The 27,319-nt window shown below is 30.3% G+C and overlaps 1 protein-coding gene across 1 annotated transcript in view; it reads right to left on the bottom strand.

Moving 5' to 3' along the window:
* LOC119599654 overlaps positions 1–27,319 on the bottom strand; it is a 241,416-nt gene that overhangs the window by 211,040 nt on the left and 3,057 nt on the right. Inside the window, exon 2 of the mRNA XM_037949528.1 lies at positions 24,235–24,739. The gene's annotated coding sequence lies outside the window, so the exon portion shown is untranslated. The remainder of the gene's footprint in view (positions 1–24,234; positions 24,740–27,319) is intronic.

Below are 27,319 nucleotides of genomic sequence, written 5' to 3' on the forward strand. Positions count from 1 at the left end.
GCATGTTCTAAGCCACTACTGTTTTAAATGATCCATACTAAAACTTAGCACTTCAGTTTCCTAAACCCAATAAGTAGCTAAATTTAATGTTTCCCCAACTTTTCACAGAATTTTTTCATTGTACTTTCGTTCATTGAAATTGGCATTAATAACTTTACCCAACCGTTTATTATTTTATGTTTTTTTCATTTTTTTTTTTTTTTTTTTTTTTTTGTGGCACTTGTCTTTCTTTATGTCATTCATTCGCTCAATCCGTCTGTCTTTCAGGCAGCAGCCATTTAGTCTAGAAGTCTCACATATGAGTATGAGTTGTACAACATTTCAGATTATAATGTTGGAAAAATATCAATAGAGGATTTGGTAGATTTCATTTTATTTTATTATTTTTTTTTTATTTTATTCTTTTCTTTATGTGTGAATGACACTCGTAGTCGTTGTCAGCGACAATGCAAATCCATTTTATATGCTTTTCCTCACAAATAATGTTATTTTTTCATGATGATGATTTTGTGTTATTTTATTGTTTGAAATAATATTTCTCATTGTGTTTTTGCTCCGACGATTTATTGAATGTGTATTTTGTGGATTTTACTTTCGATTTCGTGCTTTCGCACACAATTCACTGGAGTAGATACAGACAATCAATCGTCAATCGTGTGTTCATCTTCAAGTCGTTGTCATCCTGTTGTAATTTTAAGAATTGAAAGTTGATGTTTTCTTTTTGTTTCTTGAGTTCTTATGTTTTTGTAACTTTCTGAGTAATAAAAATATGGCAAAAATATGAAGTCATCCATTGTAGAGTTCAAATTTGTCATTGTCTTTGTTCTCAATGTCTTAACATTTTTTTTTATTATACCCTACACCACTATAGTGGGGAGGGTATTATGCGTTTGTGCTGATGTTTGTAACACCCAAAAATATTGGTCCTACACCCACCTTAAAGTATACCAATCGATTCAGAATCACTTCCTGAGTCGATTAAGCTATGTCCGTCTGTCCGTCCGTCCGTCCGTCCGTCTGTCTGTCTGTCTGTGTGTCCATGTAAACCTTGTGCGCACTCTACAGGTCGCAATTTTTGAGATAATTTGATGAAATTTGGAACATGCACTTCTCTTGGTCCAAGGACGAACGCTATTGAAAATGGTTGAAATCGGTCCATTATTTCACCTAGCCCCCATACAACCGGACCCCCCGAATAGGGCTTTTGACCTCATAATTATGTTAAATGATCTGCTATCTCTACAAAAATTGGAAAAGTTTAGTTTTATATATGTCTTAATAATTCTAGTGATTTTCGTAAAGATCGGGCATTATTTGACCCTAGCCCCCATACAAAGTCCCCCTCAGAAAATGACTTGAATGTCCACAATTCACTTATAAACAGTAGTATCACGATGAAATTTGGCACAAATGAGTTTTATATAAACATAATTCCCAACAATAAATTTTATAGGGATCGGACCAAGTTTTACTCTAGCCCCCATATAAGCGGACCTTCCGATTTGGGCCTTTTAGCTCATAACTTTGTCAAATATACTACTATCTCTCCAAAAATCGGCACAACTAAGTTGGATATAATTATAAATAACACTGTCGATTTTTATAATGATCGGGCATTATTTGACCCTATCCCCTATACAAAATCCCCTTCAGGAAATGACTTGAATGTCCACAATTCACTTATAAACACTAGTATCAATATGAAATTTACCGCAAATAGATTTTATATAAACATTTTATATAAAATGTCGACATTAAATTTTATTAGGATCGGACCAATTTTTGCCCTAGCCCCCATACAACCGGACCTACCGATTAGGGCCTCTTAGCTCATGACTACTTATAAATATACTACTATCTTCCCAAAAATTGGCACAACTAAGTTTGATATGTAATTATAAATAACACTGTCATTTTTCGCCATGATCGGAAATAAAAAGTAGCCTATTGCCAGACATACGAATGTGCTGTGAAAATTTGAAGAAAATCGGTTTAGCCGTTTAGTAGTATATAACGTTCAAACATACAAACATATAAACACACAAACATATAAACATACAAACAAACACACATTCATTTTTATATATGTATATAGATAATTCCCAATAATACATTTTATAAGGATCGGCTCAATTTCTGCCTTAGCCTCCATACATCCGGACCTTCCGATTTCGGTCGTTTATCTTTTAACTACGTCTAATATACTACTATCTATCCAAAAGTCGGCACAATGTGTTGATGTTTGTAGCACTCAAAAATATTTGTCCTTATTAAGCTATGTCCGTCTTTGTGACCGTGTAAAACTTGTGTGCACGCAACAGATCGCAATTTTGAATATAATTTGTTAAAATGTGTCACATACTATTCTCTTGATCCACTGACGATGGCTGTTGAAAATGATTAAGATCGGTCTTCTATTTTTCCTAGTCAGCATACAACCGAACATGAACAGACATTATTTGGAACCTATATAAGATTAACAGAAATGCGTAATTATTAAAATTAATCACATTTAATATTCGCAATTGGTGTAGGGTATCATATGGTCGGCCACGCCCGACTATAATTTCTTACTTGTTTTTTTTTTTATTTATTTGTAATATTTTTATCTAACGATGATTTATACTTTGTGATGTGAACGTTGGTTGATGTGATCCTTTTTTATAAGTAGTAAGCAAGTCGTTTGTTGTTCTTTACTTTGGTTAAGCCTTTTTTTTGCTTTATTCTCACTCTTTCATTACTTATTTCTAACTTAGTTCCTTGTCAGGATGAAAAGAATGAGGAATTACACATACAAATGTAAACAATAAAGTTTTTACCACTCAAGTCATAAAGCATTATTACTAAAGAAACAACAACAACCGCAATAATACATAACAACAAATAAAACTTAATATTGTTATTGTTGTTGGTGTTGTTGTAAAGTAAAAAATATCATAAAATGGCAGAAATAATCTAGGTTCCTTTGTAGGGATTATAAAATATTTTATGTGAATGTGTTTGTGTTTATTTATGTAAATGTACATTTTACGACCAACTTACACTCTCATACATATTTTTATTCATTTACTCTCTCTCCCGCTTACGTACATATGCACGCCATAAATTCATTGAATATATTTTTCATATTATATATTACATTTTTTGTTATTGTTGTTTTTGTATTTAAGTAGCAAATCAGGTAAGTGGCACGTGCATTCAACGGCTGCTGGTGGCAATTTGTATGAAATTAACATAAAATATTATTGAATTATTAATAAACGAATATGATGAATATGGATTTCAACCTGATTTCACAAAGAACAAATAATTTGAAATCAATGTTAGTAATTAGACAGGAGTTAGTTACTCTGTCCACACACTTGTGATCAGGAAAATAGGTGTGTACAGTAAAAAAATTCTTAGATGTGATTACTCTATTGCCAAGAAAATCACACCTATTTTTCTCGTCACATGTGTACAATTATATTCATTTGCATGTATTTGATTATGGTTTAATCATTTATTCATATATTTTCATTAGATTAAATTATCAAATATAATTAGTAAACTATTGTTTAACAAAGGGGATATATACATATCGCCCATTTACTACAAGATTGGCATAATCCAAAATAGAATATATCTAGAAAAATGATTTGGTTTTAATTTTTAAAACAAAAATTCCCTCTCACACCGAAAATAATTAAGTCTTAAACCCTTCACCTTCGTGAGAAGAGTATATATAAGTTTGCCCTTCCGTTTTTAATTTCCTCAATATAATTTTCCGACCCTATAAATAATATATATTCTGGATCCTTATAGATAGCGGAGTCGATTACCGACATGTCCGTCTGTCTGTCTGACTGTCTGTGTTTCTGTTGAAATCAATTTTCTGAAGATCCCAGATATCTTCGGGATCCAAAACTTCAATAATTCTATCAGACATGCTTTCAAGAACCGATTCATAAATAACGGAGATATAAGCAAATAACCGAAACAACCTCTGAAAAGAGGAAACAAAAACCAACAATAATATTCGGTAAAGGCTCCCGTGGTAAAGAGGTGCTACCAGTACCTCTAGTCTACCGGGACTATATACCGACGATGTCACTTCACTCCTCGGCTAGTCCTTGGTATGATTTGACATGGGGTCTAACCAGGGAACCACATAATCTGGTACTACGGGTAGCCAGTTGATCGCAGGACTATGTCTATGTTGAGGTGCCTTCGGGATCCACGTAGTGGCTGTGGTTTAAACCCAAATTTGCGGGGACAGTAAGTGGCGGTTAAAGGACTGATGTAAGGTAAAGTCAATATTTCGGGATAAGTTCGGTGCTGTTGCCGAATCAACAGATACCGCACAGAGGAGTGACTGTGGGACTAAGCGTTGGAAATGAGTTGGTGTTAATTGTTTATGGTACGGGGTCAATGTGGGGTATGCGGCCTCACCCACCCGTTTACCTAGAATAAGTGTGTCGTATGTTTTTCTCTTATGAAAGTGTCGAATGAATGAGAAGTGTGCTGGGTTGAATGATGATGGATGAAAGGTGATACCATTGAATTTTCCTTCCTTGTCCAGATATGTTCAGAGTAAACTCTACTTCGGTCTACCGGTTACGTCTCTACGTGCTGTTGCCGAATCAACAGAGGCCATCTCATCTACGTGGTTGTAAACGGAAATGATGCTTTACATCTCTGAAGTTAAGCAACGGGGCAGCAATGGTCAGAGATTAGATAACTCAAGTTCTTCAGCAAAGTGCTTGTACATGGACCGGCTGATTGTACATGCCACCTGATTTCTTCATTGAAGATTGAAGGAGCGGTGGTGACTCGTCACAAAGCTCACCCAGTGGTTGAAAAAGATCACTGTGAGATAGGCCAACACGGCAGGTACTCACGTAAAGCACTTCGGCATTAATTCGGCAAAGGCGAATATTGTACTCTTACTTGTTTATTATTCAGTTCAAATAATCGAATTTGGAATTATGACAGTCTTGTAGTAAATAAGCGATATATGTATGTATGTATATGTATGTATACTTAATTCCCATATGAAGTACTAAGAGTGGAATCAGCTTTAATACTGAAAGAACGGAGCTTGTAATTTCCTCTAAAAGGAGTTTAATGAATTCTACGGTAGTGCGAAGTATCAATGCATTATTAGGATTTCTGAACTGAAAACATCGAACATGCAACTATAACTTGACAAACGATATAATATAATAAACACTTCTCTGCTTTATTTGGAAGTTGAATTTTCATGATATACATATGTAAGTATGTAGGAGTGATGATTAAAGGTATGCCCCGTGACCGGTAACGTTAATTCTCAAAACCTTCTTAAATACGGAAATATCAAAACAAATTCCGCTTAATTTTGATACTATTGAGCCATATATAGAAAAAAATCTGTTAAATGTTTCAATGTGCAGCCGATCGTTCCCATTCTCATAAAATTACGCTCTGTGATGTTAAGACCACAAAAACAAAAAAATAACAAATTATTCCCCTATAAAACCAATTAAAATTTTGGAATATTATACTTTTAACAACATAAAGAGCGGTGGGTGTTAATGAGATTGCCATGAGCAATAAAATTACAAATCTAATCAAATAACTACAATCTGTTGTGGTTTACCACTTCTCATAGGGTTTAACAAAGTTGTAATTTGATTATGTTCACACCCAAAATGAATTCTATAAAGCAAAAAAAAAAAAACACAAAAATGTCATTTGTATAAACAATTTATTAGAGTTTTTGTTTTTGATTTATGAAATAGAATACAAACCCCTCTATATTTATAAACATACAATAAATTAAACAAATATATAGACATACTCGTGGACAAACATACATATGTATGTATAATAGGTGGGCTCAGTTGACTTAAATTAATTCAAATTTTAGGGAAATTTAAATTGGAAATACTTTAAACTCTTAAAATATCCATCCTTTCAATATTAAATTAGGAATTTACAAGAAATTAAATCTCGGGGGTAATTTCCATCATATAAATTAATAGGCTGTATTATGTATATGTACATATGTATATAATATAATTTCTGTTTTAGTTAACAATTTTCTGAAGGTGTCTTAGAATAAACCATTCTGCATTTTGATGAGCTAATAGAAAAAAACTCAATTTGATTTAGTATGATATTTGTGCCAGACTAATAATGTCCATTCATTAAGTAGTATTTTATAATAAAAATAGCTGGGAATTTAACTGGTAGTCATTATGATTTCTATTATTGTTTATGATGAAATGAAAACACAAAAAAAAAAAAAAATAATTGTATACAGGATTTTATGTCTTTAATCACCCACATTTATCTTAACAAACATTTTTGGACGATTTGATATCTAATGCATGAGTATTTGTCAAAACCAACTACATGTGGACACACATAAGTACTCAACAAAGAAAAAAAAACGAAAAATTGGGCATAAAATCATACCAAAATAGAAAGAGGAATGACAGGAAATTTTGACAATCTACATACGGGAAATGACCTGTACTTTATAATCACTGTATGTGTAGTATGTCTGTCTATACATTTGATTGTGTGCATGAGTTTAAATGACACATGATGCTACACACATACGTACATATGTATGTATATCTAAAACCAGACTTATTTATCCATCCAAATCTAAGTGGTACATAGTTTAAGGATACAAACACAAATAAATGCAGGCAGACAAACGTATCCACAGATACTTGTGTATCTGTGTCTACCGCTTCGTTAGTATTTGTTTGTATATCTGTCTGAGCGTATTCTCAAATGAAATCTGTGCCCCTGTAAATATGTATATCTGTATGGAATATTGGTACTCCTGTCGTACACTCACTCATAAAATTGCAAAAGTACTAGAGATTTATAACAAACCGTATTTGAACTTCTATTTATACCCTACACCACTTTAGTGAGGAGGGTATATTGGATTTGTGCTGATGTTTGTAACATATAAAAATATTCGTCCTAGACCCACCTTAAAGTATACCAATCGGCTTAGAATCGTTTTCTGAGTCGATTAAGCTATGTCCGTCCGTCCGTCTGGCTGGCTGGCTGTCCATGTAAACCTTGTGCGCAAGCTACAGGTCGCAATTTTCAAGATAATTGGATGAAATTTGGCACGCACATTATATTTGACCCAAGGACGAAGCCTATTGAAAATGGTTAAAATCGGTCCATTATTTCACCTAGCCCCCATAGAACAGAACCGCCGGAAAAGGGCTTCTGAGCTCAAAATTATGTTAAATATACAGATATATCGATAAAATACGGCACAACTAAGTTTTATAGAAGTCTTGATAACCCTGCCAAATTTCATAAAGATCGGGCCCCATTTGACCCTAGCTCCCATACAAAGTCCCCTTCAGAAAATTACTTGAATGTCCCAAATTAACTTATAAACACAAATATCGCAATGAAATTCAGCACAATAAAATATTATGTAAATATAAATATATTCACAAAATTTTATCGGGCTTGGTCCATATTTGCCCTAGCCCCCATATAAAGCCTCTTTCAGAAAATTAGTTTTTCATCCATAAATTGGTTAAATGTATCGGAACAAGGGAATATTGAAGATAAATGCGATATTATGAAAAATAAATCACATTTAATATTCATAACTGGTGTAGGGTATCATATGGTCGGCCACGCCCGACTATACTTTCTTACTTGTTTTTTTCTGGTTCCATCTAAATACTTAAATGTTTGGTTGGATTTTCTATGTTCAATGTGTGTTGGTAAATGTCTGGCTGTATGGATGAATATACATATATAATGTGCTTTAGAAACATGTTTTATCTAGTGGATCTTTTTTATAGGTTTTAGTAGTATACTGTTATTGCTACTGTTATTATTGCTATTGCAATTTTTACTGTTGTTGCTGTTGCTTTTTTCATGTTCATATTTTCCATTTTATATTGTATATCTATGTGCTGCCGTTTTATTATTTAGTTCAATACAATTTGCCAACATTCAAACATTCGAGTACTACTTTGTGAATTTTTTTCCAGAATTTAAAAATATTAAATTATTTAGATTTTTGTTTTGTTTTAAGTCTGTTGATTAAAGAAAATTTACTTTTAGTAAGACTAAGCAGCTAAAATCCTAGGTAATTTCCCATGATTGCTACTTTACTTCACCTTATAGATTAGACATTCAATAAAGACTTACTTTATTTACTTTTTTAAAGTGTTTTTTGTATATATACTGAGTATTTTCGAACAATTATTTCAAATTCCTATAGGTATAAAATATTTCGAATTATACACGATCTCATACGTAACTATTACGAAAAAAGTTGTTACGAATTTTTTTCGCATGTATGTATGTATGTATGTATGTATGTATGTATGTATGTATGTATGTATGTATGTATGTATGTATGTATGTATGTATGTATGTATGTATGTATGTATGTATGTATGTATGTATGTATGTATGTATGTATGTATGTATGTATGTATGTATGTATGTATGTATGTATGTATGTATGTATGTATGTATGTATGTATGTATGTATGTATGTATGTATGTATGTATGTATGTATGTATGTATGTATGTATGTATGTATGTATGTATGTATGTATGTATGTATGTATGTATGTATGTATGTATGTATGTATGTATGTATGTATGTATGTATGTATGTATGTATGTATGTATGTATGTATATATGTATGTATGCATGTATGTATGTATGCATGCATGTATGTATGCACTTGAATTATTTCTAGTTTTTCTTTTTGCTTTCAAATACACTCCTGAAAACAGCAGTGCCTAACTGAATAAGTGACTAACTAACTGACATCGTCACTTGACTGTATTTTTCTGTCATATTATTTAGATGAATATGAAAACATACTATAAAACTCATCTGTATAACAAAAATTTGTTTCTGGCTTAATCGATACAGAATTTTGTTGTTGTTTTTTTTTGTTTTGTTTCATGCAACTTGATTTATAAATTTAATTGTGTCTTTTTATTTCGAGCGAAATAGAAAAATGGAAAAGTACCGAGTAATTTATTTTGTTTTTACCAGTGGTACTGCCATGGTCACTAAAGCCAGCTACCACAGTTGCCACCACCACTACCACCAGCGTCACCATCAACAAAATAACCGCCACAAATATTTGAAAATTGTATTTTATGGCCTTTTCTGGTTGTTATTGTTTTTCCATTTGTTTTATTAGTTTGCCTGAAGTCGTTCATTCAGCCATCCATCCATATTTATTTTTTTTTTTTGGGTATTTTGGGCATAAATTTGAATTCACTTTTTTTTGCTATGGTTTAAAAGGGAATATTGAAAAATTAAATTCAATTTTGTTGTTAAATGAAATGATGACGATAGTTTTGTGTAAAAACGAGAAAAAAAGATGTTTTAAATTCAGGTAGTTTAATGTAATAATTCAATAATTTGGTTTGTTGTCTGTAGCATTTATTTTATTCAATAATGTTTGAATTTTATTTATGCACATTGCGAGTTTTATCAATAAAATTTATTACGATTTAAAATGGTTTATCTCTTTGGTCTGTTCTTCATTTCATATCATTTGATTATCTTCGTTTTGTATGATCCTCCCTTTGTTGGATATTTTTATTTGTGGCAGTGAAAACAGCTGTAGGTAGAAGTGTGTCCTGTGGTGTTTGCTGTTGTAATTAAAACTAGCAGATGCATTTTGTGGTGCAGCAGCATTTATGTGACTTGTGTTGTAAACATAACCCAGCAAACATTGGCAGATGAAGTGAGAAAAATGTTCACAATTATGCCTAAACAAATAAATGACTGCAAATAGTTGGCTGGGTTATTAAGCCTGCAGTTAATTGTTATTGAAACACACAGCATTTAGAAGTTTAACGTGTCTTGTATTATTTAAGATTATTTTATAAAATTTATTAGTTTGCTGAGTATTTTCCTTTGTTAATTTGTTTGTTGTTTTAATACCTAGCAATGACCTAAAAATTATTTTATTTTTTTTTCCAAATGAAATAGTTTATTTGATAAACACCGCAGCCATAAGCCAAGCACACATTTAGATAAATAATTAAGGTTCTGTATATAATGTTCAAATATCAACAGAATATTATTAATTTTTAATATTGTTTAACTTTCTTAGTAGCAACCAGACTTTTCAAAAGAAATCGCATTAATATAAGAAAACTTTAGAAATTATTTTCTACTTTAACTACGGGTTTCAACTCAGCAGATTAAACCAAAAAATAAATGTTTTTAGATGTTAGAGATAGATAAATGGATTTAGCTTAAGTCTATGTATAAGTTGTTTAAAATGTCAAAAGTCTGTTAAAATGTAATGGTTTTTGGGTTTTTGTGAGAAAAACCAAAACTATTTTATATCCATTAATCTAATATAATGTGTTTTTCTTTTACAGTTCTTTCCTTTTAAGATTTATATTGATTTTGTTTTTTCGAAAGAAGATTATTTGTTTTTGTTATCACACGTGTTCATAAACAAAGCAGAAGAAAGTTTATTAGAAATGTCTAGAGATTTCATACCGAATCAATCAAATGTGAAAACAAAAACTTGACAACTTTTTTCCCCACAAAAAAACTAAAAATAATAATAAATATTTCATTAGCACACAACACGAGCACTTAAAGCCTAGAAAATTTGTCACAGGTGAATTGTTTCTTTATTATTATTATTAATAATATTTCTGTTAAATTTTCTTTGTAAACAAAAAAAAAAGCTTTAAGATTTAACAAGTATTTAAAAAACTTTCTTTTAGTCAACTAAGTTCAAAATCAAATCAATGAAAAATACCTGTCTATAAACCTTTTCAACAGTTTTGTTTCAGCAAAAAAAAAAAAGAAATTATTATTTAATTATAAACATTAATAAAAAGGGAAAATTTCATATGAAAATAAATTTCCAGACAACAAAGCAGCTTAACCCAAAAATAAAGATAAACAAATTAAGATAATAGAAAAGATTTTTCCCTTTAATAAAAGCTGAATTTAATAATGGGGGTTTTATGTTAATATCAACAAAAAAATTGAGAATTAATACAATTTTTTAACTGTTAACAAAGTTAAATTCTTAATTAACAGTAAATATATGCGGGTTATACATCTGTAATAAGGATTTAACAGAAATTTCTTAGTTTTTTCATCAGCACTGAATCAGATCCCTTGAATTATAGACCATCCAGTGCCCCGTTTCTGTAATTCTCGCATCGAGAAAATCTGTCGAAAAATTCATGATCATCTTGTGTAAAACAGGGTGAATGCAAGAAATTTAAAAATTTCTTATTAAATTTTAATGAGTACAGTTTAAAAATAATCAGAGTCACACTGTTAAAAACTGGAAGACTATTATATTTTAAGTTTTTTCTCGATTCGAGAAAATTACAGAAACGAGGTACAGAATATGTATAACTTTTGCTGGTAGGAAAAGGAAATTGTGTTTTTATAACTAAAACTGATAGTGAATCTGACGGTGCAAAACTTCATTTGGTGTAGAAACAAAAACAGCAATTTCCATTTTTGCATTTTTCGATTTGAATATTAATATTTTAGTTTTCCTAGTAACATAGTAGAATGGAACTAGAAGCTGATGTAGATGAAGCTTGAAACAAATTCATATAGCAGTTTTCCAGCAAATTGGAACCAAAGTTTCTAGAAAAAGTCATGAATGAAATGGAGATTGCTACATTTGTTTCTAAACCTCTTTTGATAATCTATATGTAGATATATGATGAGGAAAAGTTGGATTAGAAGTTATGTATGTTAGAAACGAAATCTTTAAGACGTTTAGAACTAATCCTCATCCTTCAATCTGAAGCACTTAAATATAGGAATAAATTTGAATACTACTTTACATAAAAAGACTCATTCGAGAAATTGGGTTTTTGAATAGGCATATATGGAGTCATGATCAGTTACAGAAATTTCAAATTATTATTTAAAAGTTAGTTAATATGGGGACATAAAAATGAGGACAATACAAATATAATTTATATTTAATCTAAAGCAGGTTGACGATAGGCATACGCCCGTCAAACTGATTGAACTAACACACTACCAACCTGGCATGACTACCCAAAGTAATTAATTACATGGTCAATTACAATTACTTGTAATGAATGCCGAAGTTCTTTACGTGAGTACCTGCCGTGTTGGCCTATCTCACGGTGGTCTTTTTCAACTACTGGGTGAGCTTTGTGACGACTCACCACCGCCCTTCATTCTTCAATGAAGAAAACAGGTGGCAATTTTTATACATGACTAAGCCGGTCCATGTACAAGCACTTTGCTGCAGTACTTGAGCTATCTAATCTCTGACCATTGCTGCCCCGTTGCTTTACTTCAGAGATGTAACACAACACTTCCGTTTACAACCACATAGATGGGATGGCCTCTGTTGATTCGGCAACAGCACCTAGAGACGTAACCGGTAGACCGAATACTTTGTTCTTAGTCACAGTGACACACTGTGGTAATTCTAATATGAACAGAGTTCACTCTGAACATATCTGGACAAGGAAGGAAAATTCAATGGTATCATTTGCATCCATCATCATTCAACCCAGCACACTTCTCATTCATTCGACACATTCATAAGAGAAAAACATACGACACACTTATTCTAGGTAAACGGGTGGGTGAGGCCCGCATACCCCACATTCATCCCGTACAATATACAATTAACACCAACTCATTTTCAACGTTTAGTCCCACAGTCACTCCTCTGTCACTCCTCATACCAAGGACTAGCCGAGGAGTGAAGTGACATCACCAGTTTATGGTCCCGGCAAACTAGAGGTACTGGTAGCACCTCTTTACCCCGGGATTGCTATACACCATGATGGGACATTTCATCATGGAAACATGCCCGGGGGGAATTACTTGTAATGTGTAATTGAGCAATAACCAATTACAATTACTTGTAATTGAAGTTTTTCTAATTACAATTACTTGTAATGTGTAATTGACCAATAACCAATTAAAATTACTTGTAATTATAATTGAAGTTTTGCAAATTACAAATTACAAATTACAATTACTTGTAATTGGAATTGAAGTTTCCAATTAAAATTACTTGAAATTGTAACTAAGGTATTACTAATTACAAATTACATGTAATTATAAGAAACAAAATTCACAATTACAAGTAATTGTAATTGGAAATTCTTCAATTACAATTAATTGTAATTGGCAAAACTTCAATTAATTATAAATAATTGTAATTATCAAAACAATTACAAATAATGGAAATTGGCAAAATTTCAATTACAATTACAAGTAATTGTAATTGGTAAAGCTTTAATTACAATTACTTCAAATGTAATTGTAATTGAAAATGTAGTCATTACCCCCCAAACCTGCTACCAGTAAGTCCAACTGCAGCATCATAAGCCAAGAATTAGCACAATGTAAAATTTCTGAATTTAATTGGAAATGGTGTTGACATTTAATAAATCAATTTCTTATAAATTAATTTGGAAAATTCTTAAGAAAATTTGTAATTAATAGACTTACACAATCAAGCACAATAAAAAATCATTAGCACGAGCAAGTGCCTTAATTGGATTTCTAGTGTTTCATTATTAAAATTATCCATAAAAGCTAATAAATAAAATATTAAGATAAATTTAATTGAAACAATATATGAAGTATAGAGAAAAACAAAAGACGAAGGTGAGAGAATATTATATGAAAAATGATTACTTTGTCCCATAACATATGGTCATTAGCATATGTTTTGCAGTGGCCAAACTTGGGTCACTAAGCAATATTTAAAAGTATATATAAGTTTTGTTTATCAAGAAATTAAATATGTAATTATACAATATTGGGAAATTTAAACCACAAACCAATTAAATTTATAAAATTTTAATATAAAATAATTTGGAATTTTTATTAATTGTTCAAAAACAAAGGATGCCTAAAAAAATAATTTTTAAAATAAAAATCCTACACAATTGTTTAAACCCAATAAACATCGATTCAAACCTGTGAATATTTTTGAAAATTTTCTTAACTAAATAATGTATTTTCCAAATTGTTTTCAAATTTTAAAGTTTAGCCTTTGAAATAAACATGATAATTTCAAAAAACGCTTAAAAAAATATAATGTGTGATATTTATAAAATTTCCAAAGTTTTGTTTTAATTGAACTTAGAAAAGTTTCTTTCAAAAAATAAATTATTTTAGAAAAATAAAAACAGAACATTTCTTCTACAGCAAGGGAGCGAAAAAACGTTAAATATAGGAGATATAATCGGAGATATAAAAGAAAAATATGCTAAAATAAATAAAATGTATGAATGTTTTATTTTCAGGTGATGTAAAAAAATATATGAATTTTGCAATAGTTAGCATTATAATTAGGGTTTGAAATATGTATGAAAATAATAATAAAGAATACTTGAAATACGTTTGAAAATTTTTTTAGTTTCAAGCTTACCTCTAGCGTTTTTTTAAATTTGAAATACATTTGAAAAATACGTTTGATTTCTAACTGCCTTTTTGTTTGAGAAGGCCATAATTTTCCATTTGAAAACAAAAATTTTCAAATTTGTTCTCAAAGGCTATGTATGAAATTTGAATAGGTTTTCAAATACACATTTACATCATTTCAAAGGTTTTTGCTTATTGGGAATACACGTTTAAATACACATGCATAATATGTATGTATAACATGTCCTTTATGGGACTAAAATTCACACAATGTTGTCAAAAAAGAAATGGAGACATTTTTATTCCTTTTTCGCATATAAGAACCATAAATAAAATATAAATTTAGAAAAAGTCTTGCTGCAATGTTCAGACCACAAATTCTGCAACAACAACAACAATTTATGACAATTTCACACATTATTGCGTTAAACAAGGAAGATGTAGCGAAAGCCAGACAGACAAATAGACAACTAAGCAAGTCAAGTGAAATATTTGAAAATTAAATAAAATTCTAAAGAAAATATAAAATGACGACGATATGTGAAGGTGAAATTAATTGCTGTTTGTCATAGATACAAATATATAATCGAGGGTTGAAATGAACTCTTAATATTTTGCTAAAATTCTAAGCTGAGAAATGTTGAATGCTCTTTGTCAGATCAAATATTTTTCTTATTACAGAAATACTTTCTAATACTAAAATTAGTTTGTATTACTTTTTTATTTAAATAAAAAAATATTCAATCTACCTTTTGCTACAACTGCTTTAATTTGTAATTTTCATTTTATTTTCCTGAATCAAACTTTTCTAAGTTAGTAAGTATGTATTTAGGTCTATATATACACACACATACATATGTATGTATGTGATTTTAAGAAATACAAAGGGTGATCCAAACACATGTAAACCGAAATTAAAACCCAAAAATTTATTTATGATAAAAAGTATTTATTCATGGGTTTGCTTGGTTCATAATTCCATAATATCACTGAAAATTTTAAAAACAAATATCAATTCTCGAAAATCTAGGATCTTTCGCTTTTTACAAATCCGTCAAACCGGAATTTTTAATAACATTATGCCAGTATTCGCTTAAGCAGGGTGAGGATGACCATACGCCCTTTGTCGTGCAGCAGACCAGAGTCTCTGGTCGAAATCGAACCTACAACCCCCCGACTGACAGGGTAGCACATTATCAACGAGAATATCAGGTCACCCTGGAAAGAGTATTATGCTTTGTAAATATTGTTTATAACATGCAAAAATATTGGATCTACACACATCTATCTTAAGATGTTCCAATCGACACAAAAACACTTTTTGATTCGATTTAACGATGTCTGTCCATCCGTTAACTTAACGGATGATATCTCAGCCATTAAAGAATTTAAAATAAAGGCAAAATGTACAATTGATTGATGTTTAAGGCTTTAAGTGAAGATATTTTATTTTAAAGCTGATAGAATGAAATTTCAGAAGGCGTTCAACATTTTATAACTAAAATTGTCTTGACGCTGTTATAACGTCTCAAAAAGGCCCAAAAATGAAATTTCAATCTGCAGGACACGATATCTCGAATTCCAAATGTGATGCCAAATTCGGATTGAGCGTAGGTCAACCTTCTAGAAAAGTATACTTTGGTCTCTGGGTTAAAAATTTGTATTTTAAAACTGTCACTTAGAAAACAATCAGACTCTGAATTATAATAAAATTCAAATATCGAAATTCGGGGATTTACAAAGTTTAAAATCCCGTATACCAAAGCTCAACACCATTTGGTTAAAATCAAATGTAGAGCATCACCAAATGTTTAAACAAAATATTAAATGTCTTCAGAAAATACTTGTAATTGGACCACCCTGTATGATTGTTTAAAGTTATAACAAAGAGGTGTGCTTTGCTTTTTTGATTGCGTGGGAGTGTGTGGAAAGTCTCTCCCCATCACTTTGATTACTCGCGAAGTCATAAAAAATTGTTCAATTTCTTTCTCTACAAAGAACATAAACGGCAACAACACCAACCATGCAGTCAAGTCAGTCAGGCAGCCAAAAGTGCTGGAGTCTATAGAAATCATGATGTCAATATGTTCTTTATTTTTTTTCATTTCCATTAGTCGTTCAATAAACTTTGTTGTAGATTTCTTTTATTATTTCTTCGATTTGTTCATTGCTGTTACACATATTTTTTTTTTGTTTAAAGTTGTTGTGATAATATAAAAATCAATACAAAGTTTTCAAACAACAAACATTACGTACGAGAGTACTACGAGAGTTTAGTATAAAAAAAAACAACAACTACTTTTGATAATGGGTGTATTAGACAGATCCTTCAAAAATAGTATTAGTTTGGGTGGAATTAATGACGTTCTTTAGTATTTAAAACCCACTAATAGAAAGACATTAGAATTTAGTTCAGTTCAATTAAATGCTTCGTTCGGATGACATTTATCATCCGAAGTTGTTGGAGGTATCATATTAACATTTCATAACTCCATACTCCATATCATAAAAGAGGCTTGTATCAAGATATCAGTGTTTGCGCTCTTGCAAAGTATTATATAGGATTCGCCCAGAGCAAATCTATCTTTTAAAGGGCAGGTCTAATGTTTCTGTGTAATTCTTGTAGGGTTGAACTGGTGGTGATGATGTTTGTAAACCATTGTCGTGTCATAATTTCATTTTGTATGCCGTAATGTCAAACATTTCGGTAACGGAAAGTGATAAGAAGCAATTTTCGATAGAGTGAACGTTTTTTTTTACATTTTTCCCCACTGGTAACAACCAGCAAAAGGAATAGATTGAGTAAATGTCAATAGTCGATACTTTATCAATTTACCTGAATATTTGTCGTTTGTTCACTTAGTTTTCATTCCCAACCGATTTGTCTTTAGTTGAAACATTTGCGCTGTGAGTTTGTTTGCTTAACTGTCTATTTAGTGTAAATTGTAGTGAAAATTAAATGAAAAAAAAGAAATACTGATAAGTATTTAATGTTTATGTTTTTCTTATTTACCCTACACCTGGTTAGAGTAATGATAGTAGTATAGAACTGTATAAAAACAGGGATTGTAGTTAGCCCTTATAATTACTACGCATGAGAGCAAACAATTATGTTCGATTAAAATGATTATTACAATCGTTTAAAGTATTTAATATCGTTTGTAGCATTTTATTTTCCAAATAATGGTTTTATTGGAGTTTCAAGTTCTCAAAGTAGAGTACAACATAAACCTGTATTACCCATACTTAATATCTTGATTTATCTATTCAATTCCTTGGTTTGTATTTCATTAAATAATCATCGTTATCGCATAAACACATAAATATGTATATATAGTATACCTAGAGAGAAAGAGACAATTTATACATTTCTTCTTAATGTTGTCATAAAAAAAAACAAAATAAATATGGAACGATAAATGTGTAAATAAAAAAACAAAAAATTTTTTTAAAGTACATAAATTGTCAGTTAATACCCGCCAAAGATAAAAACCAAACTGCATTTTACATTGCAATCACAAGTAACGGTCTAAAATGAAATATTACTGGTATCATTTTTAACGGTTCATTCTAAGAAGACCATTAACGTTCTACAGAAACATGTTTCAGGTTAAGTTTAATCACCTTTACTTAAATAAATATTTAAGCAAGCAAAAATGTTTTAACGATTAACAAGTAAATAATAAAATTGTATTTATTTATTTATTTATTTAATAAAGAGTTTTTTAAGGGGGATTTATAACTTTAGCGGAATTTTAATTTTATTAAGTATGACCTTCATACATTGTGATTTCGGAAATACAGCAAATGGAATTGGTGGTATACTGGTGACACTAGGATAAAAACTACTTAGGTTCCACTAGATCTTTCGTAAAATCTTCAATTAACAATTTGGCCGAAAATATTTTCATCTATGTATAACTTTCGAGCCATAGTAATTCACTTGCAAGGGATTTCGACGTTTTAATAGTTTCATCATGAAAGTAGATCACATATGGCGAGGACATTGAAATCCCTATGGATATTAATATTGCGGTTATACCCTACCCTACACCAGTTATAAAAATAAAATGCGATTTAGTTTTCATAATAAAGCATCTAACTTGAATTGTACCTTGTCTCGGGTATACTTTAGCCATTTTTTGTTATATTTTGAAGGGAGCTTTGTATAGGGACGAGGGTCAAATGAGGCCCTATCATCAAAAAATTCATTAGGGTCATGAAGGCTAGTATAGAACTTGATTTTGCAGCGTTTTGTCGAGATACGTGTTTATTGAACATAATTATGAACTTAAAAGCCCTATTCGGGGGGTTCTCTTGTATGGGGGCTACGTCAAATATTGGACCGATGTTACCCATTTTCAATAGGATTCGTCTCCGGTACCATAGAAGATCATGTGCCGGATATATGTTAGTTAGTTAGTTAGTTAGTTTGAAAGGAGGATGTATATACATCAAATCCGAAGAAATACACCTAGGCCTCTATCGGGCCTGTTGTGCGCTCCTTAACCAGTGCCTCAGGTGGGAATCGAACCCACCACCTCCGGTCTACCAGACTAGAACACTAACCACCAACCTACCGGAGGCCGGATATATACTTTAAGGTGGGTATAGGACCAATATTATTGTGCATTACAAACATCAGCACAAACCCAATATACCCTCCCCACTAAAGTGGTAAAGGGTATAATAATCCTCAGTTTACACAAGTCGACAGATCTCTAAGCCAGAGACCAAAGTATACTTAAGCGTTGAGCTGTGCTGAATCCGAATCTGGCCTTAAGCTTGATACAAAAAGAACTAATTTTCCTATAAAAATGAAATGGTTGATGGACGGACAGACATAGTTAAATCGAATCTAAAAGGGATTTTGAGTCAATTGGAACATCTTCAAGCAGGTATGGATCCAATACTTTTGTTCGTTATAAACAAAATTTTTGCAAAGCATAATACCCTCCCCACTATAGCAGTGTAGAATATAAATACCATTAATATATCGAAAACCATGAGTTTTCAAGCTTTAGGTAAAGATATCACACAGAAAAAAGATGATATATCAGATGTTAAGCCTTTATTTTATAGCTGAAAGAATAGACTTCTAGAAGGTATACAACATTGTATAAATAAAGTCTTCTTGGCGCTGTTATAATGTCCCAATTAGGGCGAAGGCCAGATTCGGATTCAGCATGGCTCAATCCTTTAGAAAAGTTTCTCAAAGGTTCCACTTTTTTCAAATATTGACGGCCAGTGTTATTTACTAGAATCTATGTTTTCTTTAAATCTATTTTATAATAATATAATAATTAGATCTAAAATACCAAAATGCTATTTACAGTTAGAAATAAAATAAGAATAATTTATCAATATGGCGCGTGAATATGTTCAGTGGATTCCTAAAAATAGGGGCGATTATATTATCAAAAAATTTAACAGATAACATAACAAATTTAACATTTTTTAATATTTAAAATGTAAAATAAAGTTAAACACAACCGCTGTCCGATTTGATTTAGATTCTTACCTATTTCTCAGTATTAAGTAAAAAATGTTAAATTTTAAATCCAATGAACAAACACGTGCAAGTTAAAAGTTTAATTGCTTAATGTTTATGTCACAAAATGCCTATATCAGGGAAAAGGAAAATGTTAACATGCCTCCTTCTGTCAATTTCCTGTCTGTTAAAAGGGCAGATGAAAAAAATTATACGTATTACAGATATAAACGGAAACATTTCCCTACCCTTAAAACATTTCCCTAACCTTAAAACAAAGTTTAACTACATACAATTAATCAAAATATTTTGATCTGTAATTTAGTGTAATTTTTATTACTTATAACATACATTTAAATGAGTTAATTATAATACACTTTGAATTATTATTTGTATCATTAAACAAATTTATTTAATAACAGATACGTTTAAATGGCTCCAGATATAAGTACATACTTCGTACATGTTAATTAAATGAAATATTTATTTGTTTCGTCATTTCTCAAAATCTAATCAGTATTCAAAATGTTGTTGTTGTTGTTTTGTTATTTTTCATCTTTCTAATTTGTTCCACCAACACCAGCCTAAACTAAGTTAAGCCCTTAAATCACATTTATATTGTAGTTGTTGTGTAGTCCTCGACAAGATTAAAATCTTTATAATTTTTATTCATGTTTTTCGATTTTTCATTTCGTTTTACCATATTTGAGCAATAAAACAACATTTCTGGTCTATTAATATTAAACATTGACATTGATTGATTATTTCTATATGCCGGTTTTTTTTAATATTATTTCGTATTATCTTTTAGATTCTGTTGTTGTTGTTGTTACTATATTTATATAAATTTTTTTTGTTGATATTATTTTTACTATTTATATGCGTATTCTATATATTTTTTTTTGTTTGTTTCCTTCCCTTGTTTAATATATTTTAAATATTTGTATGTGGTTTTTGTTTTCTTTTCTATAAAATAATATGAGTTTTTTTCTTATAGATTTTAAATCAAATTTTATGTATATTTTGAATATTTTATGAAAACTTCATCATCATTTGGATTAAAAAAAACATAAAGGGAGAGGAAGGAAGCTTAGAAGAAAGGGAAAGTAATTCAAACATTATGTAGTGTGTGTTTTTTTAAGTTCAATAATATTTATTAATGGTTCGATGGTTGGATGGATGGATGAATGGTTGTTTGATTTGTGTAAGATTAAGTTGAAGATTAGTTTGTGTGTATACGTCTGCTAAAATATATTTTGTAAATCATCATTAAAATGAAACTCTATATTACTCTTCCCTCACCACCCCCTTAATCCCCCCTTCACGAACAAATTACTTACTACATGTTCAATATTATATTTAATATTAAAAGAGGGCGATAAGTTTAGTTTGTCTTTTAAAAGACAAACCCTGAAAATAAAATTAAAATATGTTCTATATATATTCAGGATAAGTAGAACAAACATACAATCCTTCAGTTACTACATACATACCACTTGTATGTACTTGTACTCAATAAATATTTTATATGACATTATTCAAATGTAAGGCATCAATCCTCATCCAAGTACATACATTGTACATACATATCTAAATGTTGCAGGTATGAGTATTAAAAAAGTTTAAAAAAATACAATTTCTTGTTAAACTCTGTACTTTTTCTTTAAAAACTCAAAAGCAAAACCATAATTTGAAAAGTTTGGAAATAAATACTTAAAAAAATACAGTTTATTTTGCATTTAATTTGTACCAATAAAAAAAGTTTTAGGAGTCACAGTTTTAAAGTGTTGTGGTGTTATCAAATATAAACAGATTTTTGTATTCTAACAGAAATTGAAAACTTTTACGGAAAATTGAAGAAAATACATACACACACACAGAAATGAAGTTTAACTATCCTCAGTAGTAGTAAAATGTTTGATAACAATTTTTTATAATAAAATAAAATTTAGTTAACTAACTTTCGTTTTCATTTTACTTAAATTTTCATAATATTTAATATCCATACTTAAAGCAACTTTCATAAGTTGTAAACAAATTTAATTTTTCAGCTTATTTTTTATTCACAATTAAAATTATATCACAATAGAAAACTAGAAAAAAAGTTGGTTCAACAAAATTTCCAAAAAAAATTTTGAACGTTATTTAACAAATTGTATTTAATAATTTCTATTGTTACTAATTAAGCTACTAAGCTACATGCATTTGAATAATTCTATTGTCTTTTGTAATATTTTGCAATTTTCATTGTTTTCATCATTTATGATGAATGAATTTTCGCTAATGCCAAAACGTAATGCTTTTTTCTGATGAAAGCTTAGTTTAGCATGTATATAATATGTACAATAATGTATATGAGACCTATGTATATCGAAAGGATTACAAAGAAAAATGTTCATATTTTACTGAGTTCAAGATTTTCAACCACTAGGGAACTGAGACCCTTTCAAAACAATTATTTTTCTCGTTTTTAGTACATTAATACGAGAGGTATTCATACAAAAAAGTGGTCCACGGGACACCTAATGTACATATGTACGTTGACCGTACAAGTACAATCACCATGTTGATAGTAGCAAACATTTCCGGGGGAAATTCATATTTCTCGCATCATTAATATATCAAGTCATATAACAAAAGGAATATCGAACATCTCCAAACACACAAAAGTAATATCGAACATTAACAAAACAGAGTCCATATGACATTTTGTAGGCTGAACTTTTGCCATTATTTCCTATTGGACAAAATAGTGTGAACTTCTTCAACACGTTCGATCGTTTACGAAAGAGAAATAGTTTGTGTGTTTTAGAAGTGATGAACATTTTTGCGAGCAACAGGATTCATACAAAAGCTAGGAGTTGAAGCCGAGAGGAAGACGATTTGCCGATTTGCATGTCTTATTGAAAGCCATAAAAAACATATAAAAAATGGATCCATTATCATAACCCCAAGTGCAACCAAAGAGATATTCATAATCTCTTTGGTTGGACTTGAAGGGTCTATTATATGCTGCTGAAATCGCGCCATTTTTAAAAAGAGTGGTTAGTAAGTTTGACCACTTCCACTTCATTGTTCAGTCTTTGACTATTCCGACTACTATTTGTTGCGATCGATGCTGAACGTTCTTACTACAATACGCTTCACTTCAAACCTAGTTATCGAAAATTGGTTCGATTCATTCAGGATCACAAAAACTAACAATTCTTTCAGTATAGAATCCATATGTTGCCACCATTATGAGATGTTACAATGTTGCCAGAGAAATGTTCAGAAAATGACAATAACGCTGTCACACAAATCGTGGTCAGTACATAGCAAACCAATAGTTTTTTCACATATCTGACAATAGTGTAAACACTTTGGTACCATTGCCAGAAAAATTGATACATATACAGCCAAAATAGGATCTGGCAATTTTTGTCACATTGTTGTGTGAATTGACAATTTTGTTTTGTTTTTCTTACAATCGTCTGAACTGACAATTTACCTGTAGCTAACAGTTTTTCATTGCCTGTACATTACCAGATATGACAACATTGTAAGTTCTGGCAACCGTCTATACATAGCAACCGTCTATACATAGCAACCGTCTATACATAGTTCAAAATCTCTTATATTTCAGTTATAGATAAACCCAATGTTGGTTCAATTGATGCGACATACATATAGTACATACAGATCGAGATTTTTATGATATAATTTCAAAACTCAATTTTTAAACTCTTTAATCGTAATAGTTTGTACTCTCAATGTGTCCAAGAACTGGATTTTAGTTTATTAAAATCATCAGTATTCATTATTTCATCTGCATAATCAAATGATAAATTAAATTATTATAAATAATTTAAAACAGATAAGAATACATAATACAGTCAAACTCGCTTATAACGAACTCGGTTATAACGAATTCTATGTTATTACGAACAATTTTTCAAGTCCCGATATTTTGGAAACTATTTCCATTATAAACGGTTTTGACTGTATCAATAAATATTAATAACTTATTTATTTTATTTAAAGTTCACAAAATATTGCTTTCAAAAACTTCTTTCTACTTAATCTAAGATACAAGCAGCAATAACAACAATAACAGCACGACCTAACAACCGAAACAAAATGTCAATGTGCATAAAAAATTAAATTGGAACCAGTTGGGAATTAAAAAGATGATTTCGAAATAACAAAAAAAAAAGCTGCATTAATAATTGACTCTTGAAATAATAAAAACAAAACAAATAAACAAAATCAAAAAGCATTAAATATTTATTATAAACATTTTATTAAGGCGACCTCAATCTTTTCCAATGACTCTGAACTTACCTTAAATATGTTGGAGTATATTTAGCTTTAAGTATTATTTTACGTTGATATCCAAAATTATAATCCAATACACACGTTGGACACGACACCAACAGTCACTATCAAATAACCAGGAGTAGATTGAATTTGTTTGATTCTAAAGGTTTGTTGCGGGTTTTTACTTCTTATTTTTTAATGTAATTTAATCCACAGCAAAATGTTGTTTTTTTTATTTTTAATAAAATTATTTTGTTATTTTGTTCACTTTGTTTCAGTTGTTACACTTGATAATTCTACACTTTTCTTAATGTATTTTATTACACTTTTTATTTGTTTACCTTCTACTCTTTGCGCTTGTTTTGTTTTCTTTCTTAGCTCTGTTTCAGATTCTGTTTGGAATTCGAATTCTTCTTCTTGTTATTTAATATTATTACTTTTTTTTATTATTTTGTTCAGTTAAATTCAACTGAGTTTAATTTTCTTTCCTTTGTTTGTTTTTTGTTCATGAAATATCAATGATGAATCACTAAAAGTAAAAAAAAAATTGAAAGAGAGGGAGAGATAAAAATAAAATTATGATAACAGCAACAAAAATATCTGGAATTATTAAATATTACTCGTTTACAACAAGGGAATGGTTGTTGTTTTTCATAAGTATGTCTGTTTGTTTGTTTGTGTGTTGTATTTTTTTGTTTGTTTGTGTTTGAAGGCGAGAATCAAGAAAATGCACTTGCTTTGTTATTTTTTTCCACTTTTTGGAGAATTTATTTTTCAAAAGTAAAGAAATTCGTATAAATTAATGGAATAAAACATGAGTTTAAGGATTTCTTTATGTTAATATAAGAGTGCGAGTAAAATCTTTTGAGCAGCTTGCAGCACGAGAGTACAGCCTCTACCTAAGTGTGTCCAAAAATTATATACAGTGTCTCACATAAATATTCGAATTTATTATTTTTTATGAATTACTGTGTTATTTTATGATGCTACTTTAAAAATAATAATAGTATTTAAAATTTTTTAATGAAATTTTATTAATTTATATTATTTTTACGAAATACAAGAAAAAAGTAATAAAAACTCATTAATGGTTTCCAAGAAAATGGAAAAAACCCAAAAAGGGTCATTTCAGGTACTGCGCAAAAATATTCGAATTTTTCCTAAGAACTTTTTTAGAATCCTTGAACACGTGTTTTATTGCCCATTAATTAACCCATTATGCAGGTAGTGGTTATATGGAATATTTAACATTATATTTTTTGGAAATTTGCATAATTATGTTGTAAATCCTTCCTGTGTAAGCCCTTAAAATGTTCAAAGAAAAAGAGTTGATCAATTCAAATTAAAAAAATAATTTATATCTGTATAATCAAGGCCGATCAATTAAATACATATAGGAAATGTTTAATAGGTTCCCATCGACAATATATTTTGTCATTACACGCATGGAACAAAGAATTCCATCGAGTATTTACCATTATCAAGTCGTCCAAAACTGCTGTCAATACAGGACGACAGAGAAATACTGAGGAAATACCGAAGGAACCTTCATCTATCAGCTCCAAAAATTAACAACGAACTCAGGACAGTTCTGTGAATAAAAATTAGTGTCGAAATTGTGCGCAAAGTACTAAGGAGCAATAATTTGCATGGTCAAGTACCAAGGTGGAAACCGCTCATATCGAAGTTAATCGATGTTAAGTGTCTTGACTCCGCAAATAGACTCATAAGTAAGAATATTGGTTTCTGGAAGGAGGTTATCTTCGACGATTAGAACAAATATAATATTTTTGTCTCAGATGGTCGTCAAATGATATGGCGAAAGCTTGGAGATGCCTTGGAATTATCTAACTTAAAACCAACTGTAAAGGACCCAAGATGCTTCGCCATATTTTGGGGTTCTGTGTCCGTCCACGGTTTGGACTGCTAAAATTTATTATTGTAATTATAGACTAGAAGGTCCACTTGTCAATTTTAGAGCAGAATTTGCATGCTAGTACCACCAAAATGGGGCTACAACCCATTCAATTTATTTTTCAACAGAAAAACGATCCAAAATACACGACCTGGTACGTGAAAATGTTGATCATTTACAACACTAAGTATCTTCTTTCACCAAATTTTCAATGGCGTTAATGTCTGGACTTAAACTCCATTGAAAATTTGTGGTTATATTTACAAGAACAACTTTTAAATCACTCATTATCCTCTAAAACCACCATACGGTTGCTTTGCATGAAGAATGGGACATAATAACGCCAGAACTATTCCATAAATTGGTAGAAACGGTCCCACGACGCTTGGAAGTTGTTTTTAAACACAAAGGCTACTATACAAAACATTAATTTCATTTTAATTATTTATTTTTACTTCATAATGCTAAACTAAATATGATTTATACAAAAAATTCGAATACTTTTGTGAAGCTATTTTTTGCACTTTTTTTAAAAAAAGTTAAATTAGTTTAAGTAAATTATTTTTTTTTTAAATTTTTAAAATGTGGTATAAAATTTAAGGACTGTCTGGACAACATAATAAATTTATTTATTTATTTTTCCCACAAAATCTATTATAAAATGATGTCTGTTTTCATAATACATTAAATTCGAATACTTATGAGAGACACTGTATGTATGTATGACATTTCGCCTTTCTTGTTGGTTATTTGAACAACTCCGAGTAGTTTAACTGGCTGTATATTGAATGGTTTTGGTTACTTTGTACTTTTAGGTATTTTGCAGTTCATGCTTGTGTTTTTTTTGGTTGTTTGGTCGTTTATTCGCATGCAGTTGTCAGTTTCAGAATTTGAAATACAAAGAAGAATTAAGGAGAAAAAAAAACTATCACTACTTGTTATTGTTGCCTGTTTGTTTTTAAATTGATGTTGTTGTTGTTGTCTTCGCTTATTGGATAACTACCAATTTAACATCAGGCATAAATCAAGAGTTCTTTTCCTCTTCTTGTTAATTTTTGCCTTTTTCTTCTCTTCCTCTTCGTTTTGGTTTTATTTTGGTTCTTGAACATATTTTTTTTATTTGTTTTTGGTTTAAATCTTTGCATTGTAAACCCCAGAGATAAAGGGAATGCAAGAAATTAAGACAAAAGAAAA

Source organism: Lucilia sericata, unplaced genomic scaffold, assembly GCF_015586225.1.
Source record: "Lucilia sericata isolate MDLA Ls3-8-SP2 unplaced genomic scaffold, ASM1558622v1 Contig000003F_arrow, whole genome shotgun sequence".
Lineage (NCBI taxonomy): Eukaryota > Metazoa > Arthropoda > Insecta > Diptera > Calliphoridae > Lucilia > Lucilia sericata.